This window comes from Mustela putorius, unplaced genomic scaffold, assembly GCF_011764305.1.
Source record: "Mustela putorius furo isolate JIRA1106 unplaced genomic scaffold, ASM1176430v1.1 tig00000508_pilon_pilon_pilon, whole genome shotgun sequence".
Taxonomy (NCBI): Eukaryota; Metazoa; Chordata; class Mammalia; order Carnivora; family Mustelidae; genus Mustela; species Mustela putorius.
Window position 1 is genome coordinate 14,287,679 of NW_025421402.1, and position 6,000 is coordinate 14,293,678.

Sequence of the window (6,000 nt, forward strand, 5' to 3'; positions counted from 1 at the left end):
TGAAACAAGCAGAAAATTTAATGCTTGTTTTTCAGAGAACAGTTTCCCCCTAATCAGCTATTGTGTCTCTTCAGACCCCACTAACAAATCCACTGGCTATCTCTCTGCAGAAGCCTGACTCAAGGTCAACTGATACGGTTCCATTTTGTGAACAAGCAAGGCTTTGCATTGCTTATCTAAGATAATGAGCCCAAGACCCCATTCAATTTATACTAGCTCTTGGAGTCAGGCTCATAGCCCCCTCTCCCTGTCCTAAGTTAAGCTCCTCATATCAGGGGCTGAATTTTGTCTCATTCTGGTGTTAAGTTTCCACCCCAAAGTGAACACAGGATGTATGTTTCATATACGTTTGCTCAATGAGCTTACTCCATCTTTCCTCATAAACAGAAGCGTCCTCCCCCTTTTCATCAATATGTTTATTTACTTTACATCACCCTTCATCTATAATTCTTATCTATGTTTTGTTTTTTAATTTTTAATGATAAAACTCTTTAAAAGAGTTGTCTGTGCTTGTCCTTCCCAGCTTGTGCCCACCTACCCTCTCACCGATAAAAGCCAGCTAACCATATTTTTTGAGATCACGAGTAACCTCTTTTGTTAAATCCAGTGATGATTCTAAGCCCTCATCTGACTTGACCTTTGAGCAGCATTTGACACAGTCCATTCTCTGAACCTCCTTGATCACTTCTGCTCATAGGAGATAAACCTTTTGCTAGATTTCTAGATTTTCTACATTGCTCACTCATTCCTTTTAAGGCTTTGTTGATGCCCCCCTATTCTGCCTGAGTATATTAGAGTGCCCAGGTACTGTTCCCAGCCCCCATCCCATTATAACTATCCCTATTCCTTGGTAAACTCACAAATTCATTGGCTCTAAAATCATCTATACATTCCATGATCCCCATATATATATTTCCCCCCAAAGTCTATTCAAACACACCAGTCAGAGTGGCTATTTTAAATACAAGCCATACAGAGCACCTGGGTGGCTCAGTGGGTTGAGCCTCTGCCTTAAGCTCAGCTCATGTCATGATCTCAGGGTTCTGGGATCAAGCCCCGCATCAACTGGGCTCTCTGCTCAGGGGGGAGCTTTCTTCCCCACCCCCCACTCTGCCTGCCTCTCTGCCTATTTGTGATCTCTCTCTCCATCAAATAAATAAAATCTTTAATAAATAAAAAAATAAATAAATAAATAAATAAATAAATACCAGCTATATCATGATATCATTCTATCAAAGTTTTTAAATGACCTCCTACCGTTTCATCTAGAGTCAATGGATTTAATGATATCCTACAATATCGTACCTGCTCTGGTCTCCCTCTTGCCTCTCTGACCACATCAACTAGTATGGACCTCTTTGCTGACTCTGCTACAGGCCCATGATATTTGGCCATTTATTTACCAAGGATAATGTTTCCTCAGGATCACTGCTTGCAGTTCTCTTTGCCTGGAATGTTCTTCCCTCAAATACTTCAACATTCATTTCTCACTGCCTCTACACCTCCGCAAAGAGTTACTCTCAGCGAAGCCTTATGCAAATACATTTTGCCAAAAAAAGAAGAAAAAAAGCCACCCCACAATACTATGACAATCCCTATTCATTATCACACTGCTCTATTTTTCACCAGAATATTTTTTTTCATTTTCTGTGTGTGTGTGTGTGTGTATTTTGTGTGTGTGTGTACATTTCTTTCTCTCCTCCTCCCACTAGGGTATACATCCCCTGAAAATGTGAGCTTTGTGTATTTACAGTTGTATCCTGAGAGCCTAAATGAATGTCTAACACAGAGTGGGTGCATTAGAAACATTTATGAGATGAATACATGAATGCAAGCAAGATTGGGTCAAAGTGTAAAAAGTTTTTGGTTTGGGGAGAAAGCAATTGGACTTTACTTAGTCACCAAACTTGGAGCTCTCATAGATTTTTAAAAAAATATTGACATATTATGCCTTAGAATATGCTTTAGAAAGATTAATGTGGCACACCGTCCAGGATGGTATGACAGGCAGTGAGGCTAAAGAAACAGGAAGAAGAAAATTCTGCAATGTTTTATTGACTAGGAAGAATTGAACAAGTGGGTTATTCAAATATTAATATATATAGGCAGAAAGACACTTCGAATGTGATTTAAAAATCCTTACTGAAATTTTCGATAACTGTACTAAGACGTATGTTTTCATGGATTTTTCAAAATTGTGTTTTACTTTTGAGATCAACATTCAGAGCCAACTTCCTGAAATTTTTGTGGAGATTAATATCTCCCTGAATCTCATATGGTTCAGGAGTTTCAAAGCATTTGATAAAAGTATCTATGGATTAGTTTTCTTAACAGATCTGCCAGGGTAGCACAAAACCTCTGATTTCCACCAGCCCACGCCCTGCTCAGACGAGCTCTCGTCGACCCTTTCTCCTCTCCTCACCTCCGCGACCTCCCTTTTAATTGGGTTTTCAGCCCTGACGACAGACATCTGGTTCTCAACCTGCCCATTAATCTGAGGGCTGCACTCCTTAAACTGATAAAGTCTAGAGCTCATCAAAGGGCAACATTTAGATGAACCCACGGAAAAGCTTTTATTAAATAAAGGCTAGAGGGATCCTATTTAAAAAGATAATAGAGCTGTCAGTTTTCTTGATAATTAATGTACTTTTCCATAAAAATCCAAACCCAGGTTATTTTTGTAAACCAAAACAAATACATATGTATGTGTATATATATACACACACATATATATATCTGTATATATATATATATATATGTTTTTCTTTTAGTGATTTATTTTGTAAATACAGACTATGTGCATGAGTGTTCTGAATATTTAAGTTCTGTGGCATATAGCCTGTGCTCACAGTGAATACCTACAATTTGAATAAAACTGAGGTTAAAAAAAATGGTTAGCGTATCCTATAATATTAGGTGTCTGTAATATTTAAAAGCTCAGTCTCCTTCATTTTCATATGTCATATTTCAAATTATCCATAGGGTAGAATTTTCCGAAAGACAGGGACACAAAGAAACGAATGGCAGGAGGCATTGGTTTCCTATCTTGACAGGCATCTTGAGAAAATATAAATAATTATTAGCTAATTGTAACAACACAGTAAGATTTCTATGTGCCTTTACTTGCTCATTTCAATGCCACCTTGTTTAGGCCGCTATCCCACTAGAAAAATGCCATAGTCCCATTGCCATCCTGTAGTTTAGTACCTGTCTGGTTGTCTGACAGTAAAACCTTCGATATATGCCAAACTGCTATTTCCAAAATTTGATCACATGCTCATGTCATTCCGTAGCTTAAAAACCTCCCAGTGGCTCCCTTTTATAGGTCCAAGAATATAAAAACTCTTTCGATAAGGGGACTCATTCCAAGTCATGCCAGTAAATACATAATGAAACATCTTTAAAGATTCCTGAATGGACAATACTGTTTTATACTCACTCATAGGCCATTCTCTTTCTGGAATGAATGCCTGTTTTGTTCTAGTTTAATTCTTATCATTTTTGCAACAAAGTTCAATGATCCACCTCTTCCAAAAAGATTTCCCTGACCCTGAACTCAATGTATGTGTTCTGCCACTGGAGGAACTGTCCACTGTCCGCTTTGACAGGTGTCTGGTCAGATCTCCTTCACACCTTGATTATCCTATCCTTTCAAAATGTTTACCTTGTCCTTCTTCGAAGTCGCCCTGCTCCTTAGTTCCTAAATCCTGGCACAGTCACTGACATCCCAGTAACCACTGAATGTATTTTTGAACAAACTGAAGGTAGTATACTTGTTAATTAAAGGGAAACAAAAATTCTTGGTAAAAAATTAAATGATAAGAAATTTAATTAATTTGATAATATGATGCTTTTAGATGGGTGCCTGACAAATAGTAAGCACCCAATAAATGTTAGTTCCTTTATCTGTTTATTGATTCAATAAAGATTCATTCATTATCTACTATGTGTGAAGCTCTGTTGTAGATGCTGAGGACAGAGCAGTAAATAACATAGCTGAATATCCTTCATAGAACTGACATTTTAATAGGGGGAGACAGGATATAAGCAAAGTAAGTAAAAAATAAATAAGTAGTTTGCTCAACGGTGATAAATGTAAGGGAGCAAGATAAAGTAGGGGGTGGGTTGAGGAATTCCTGTCTGAGGGGAGTGGCCGTTTAAACAAATGAGGTCAGTGGAGAAGGAGACATTTGAGCAAAACTGAAGGAGCTGAAGGGGGTGCTCGGAAGATGCCTGGAGGGAAAGACCCAGCCAGAATGAACAGCGAGGGCAAAACCCTGAATATGGGGCATGGGGATGGAACACAAACGCGGAAGAATGTCTGCCCTTGCGCAGTGGGGTGGTAGGAGATCAAGTCACTGGACACAGTGAAGGTGTGGAAGCCGGAATCATGTAGGAACTTTCAGACCATTGTTAGAATGTTGGCTTTTACTTGAAAAACCACAGGAAAAACATCGGGGGGAAGGAGTCAGCTGACTTTGGTTTTAAAAGCATCACTCTCCTTATTCAGAGATATTCCTAGTTTTCGTGTCAGTAGGAATTTATACTTTAGCAATGCACCTATTATCTCATTATAAAGGATAAATTCAATTTTTTATCTTTTCACTTAATCTCTTTGCGATTATCTACTACTTCTTTGGTTATGCCTTTTAAGTGTCATTTGCTGTCCACTTTTTTTCTCAGCCTCTACCTATTGGGGTGGCCCAGTGCTTATTCTGTTTTCTTATGGTTCTTTTCTTGCCCCTGTACCAGTGGTTATAAACTAGGGGGGGGGAGTGGATTTTCTTGCCAGTGGATACCTGGAAGTGTCTGGAAACCATTTTGGTTATTACAACCAGAGGAAAAGAGATCCTACAGACATTTAGTAGGTAAAATCCAGGGAATGTCTTACGATGCACAGGAGAGCCCCCACAAGAGAGATTTTATCTTGCTCAAAATGGCAAAAATGTTGAACTTGAGAAACCATGCTTTATTTATATTCCAGTGGTGTTCATATCTTGATACCAAAATTTAAATCCCATCAAAACCGTGATGATTTCCTCATTTCTATCCCCATCTTCAACTCTCACCTGTGCTCTAGACACATAGAACCTGTTGCCAAAAAGCAAGTCTATAGACATGCCAAACTTAAGATATCTAAAACAGATTTTCCCCCAAAACCTAATCTTTTCCCAGCTTTCTCATCTCAGTAAATGGCATCATCTGTCCAGATGCCCAAACCTTTAACTGGAAGCCATTCCTGATCTGTTATTTCTCTCATAACCCAAATCCAAAACACTAAGTGCTGCCTTTAAAATATGTTCTGGGGATGCCTGGGTGGGTCCATGGATTAATAACGTGTCTGTCTTTGGCTCAGGTCATGATCCCGGGGTCCTGCGATCAAGTCCTGTGGGGAGCTCCTTGTACAGCAGGAGAGCCTGTGTCTCCCTTTGCTTGCTTCTTCCTCTGCCTACCTCTCTCCCACTGCTTGTGCACTTGTGCTCTCTCTCTCTCTCTGGCAAATAAATAAACAAAAATAAAATCTTAAAAAAAATAAAATATGTTCTGAATCTGCTCAATTCTTTGTACCTCTACCACTGCAAACCTAGTTTGCCCTAAGAATAAGCCGATGACTTCCTATCATTTGCCTTCCACCTTCTTTCTCGATAATCAAGGGGGCCCCACACCCACGGTGGCCAGGTTAATGTTTTCAAAATAGAAGTTGGGTCATGTCCCTCATGTGCTCAAAGCCACCTGAAGCTTCCCATCTTTCTCAGTATGAAGACCGACACTTCACCACCACCTGTAAGGTCTTGCCCGCTTGGGCTCATATTTGTAGACATTACTCTCTAACTTCATTATAAATCTCTCCTAAATGTTATATGCTCCCTACGTGCTTCCTCCAAAGGCAGCCTGCGCCCTACACCACACCGCTATATCCTTACCGCCACCCTTCCTCCGCCATCTTTCCTTCTAACACCACTTTCTCAGGTTTACTCCCTTGCTTACTCAACTCAATAA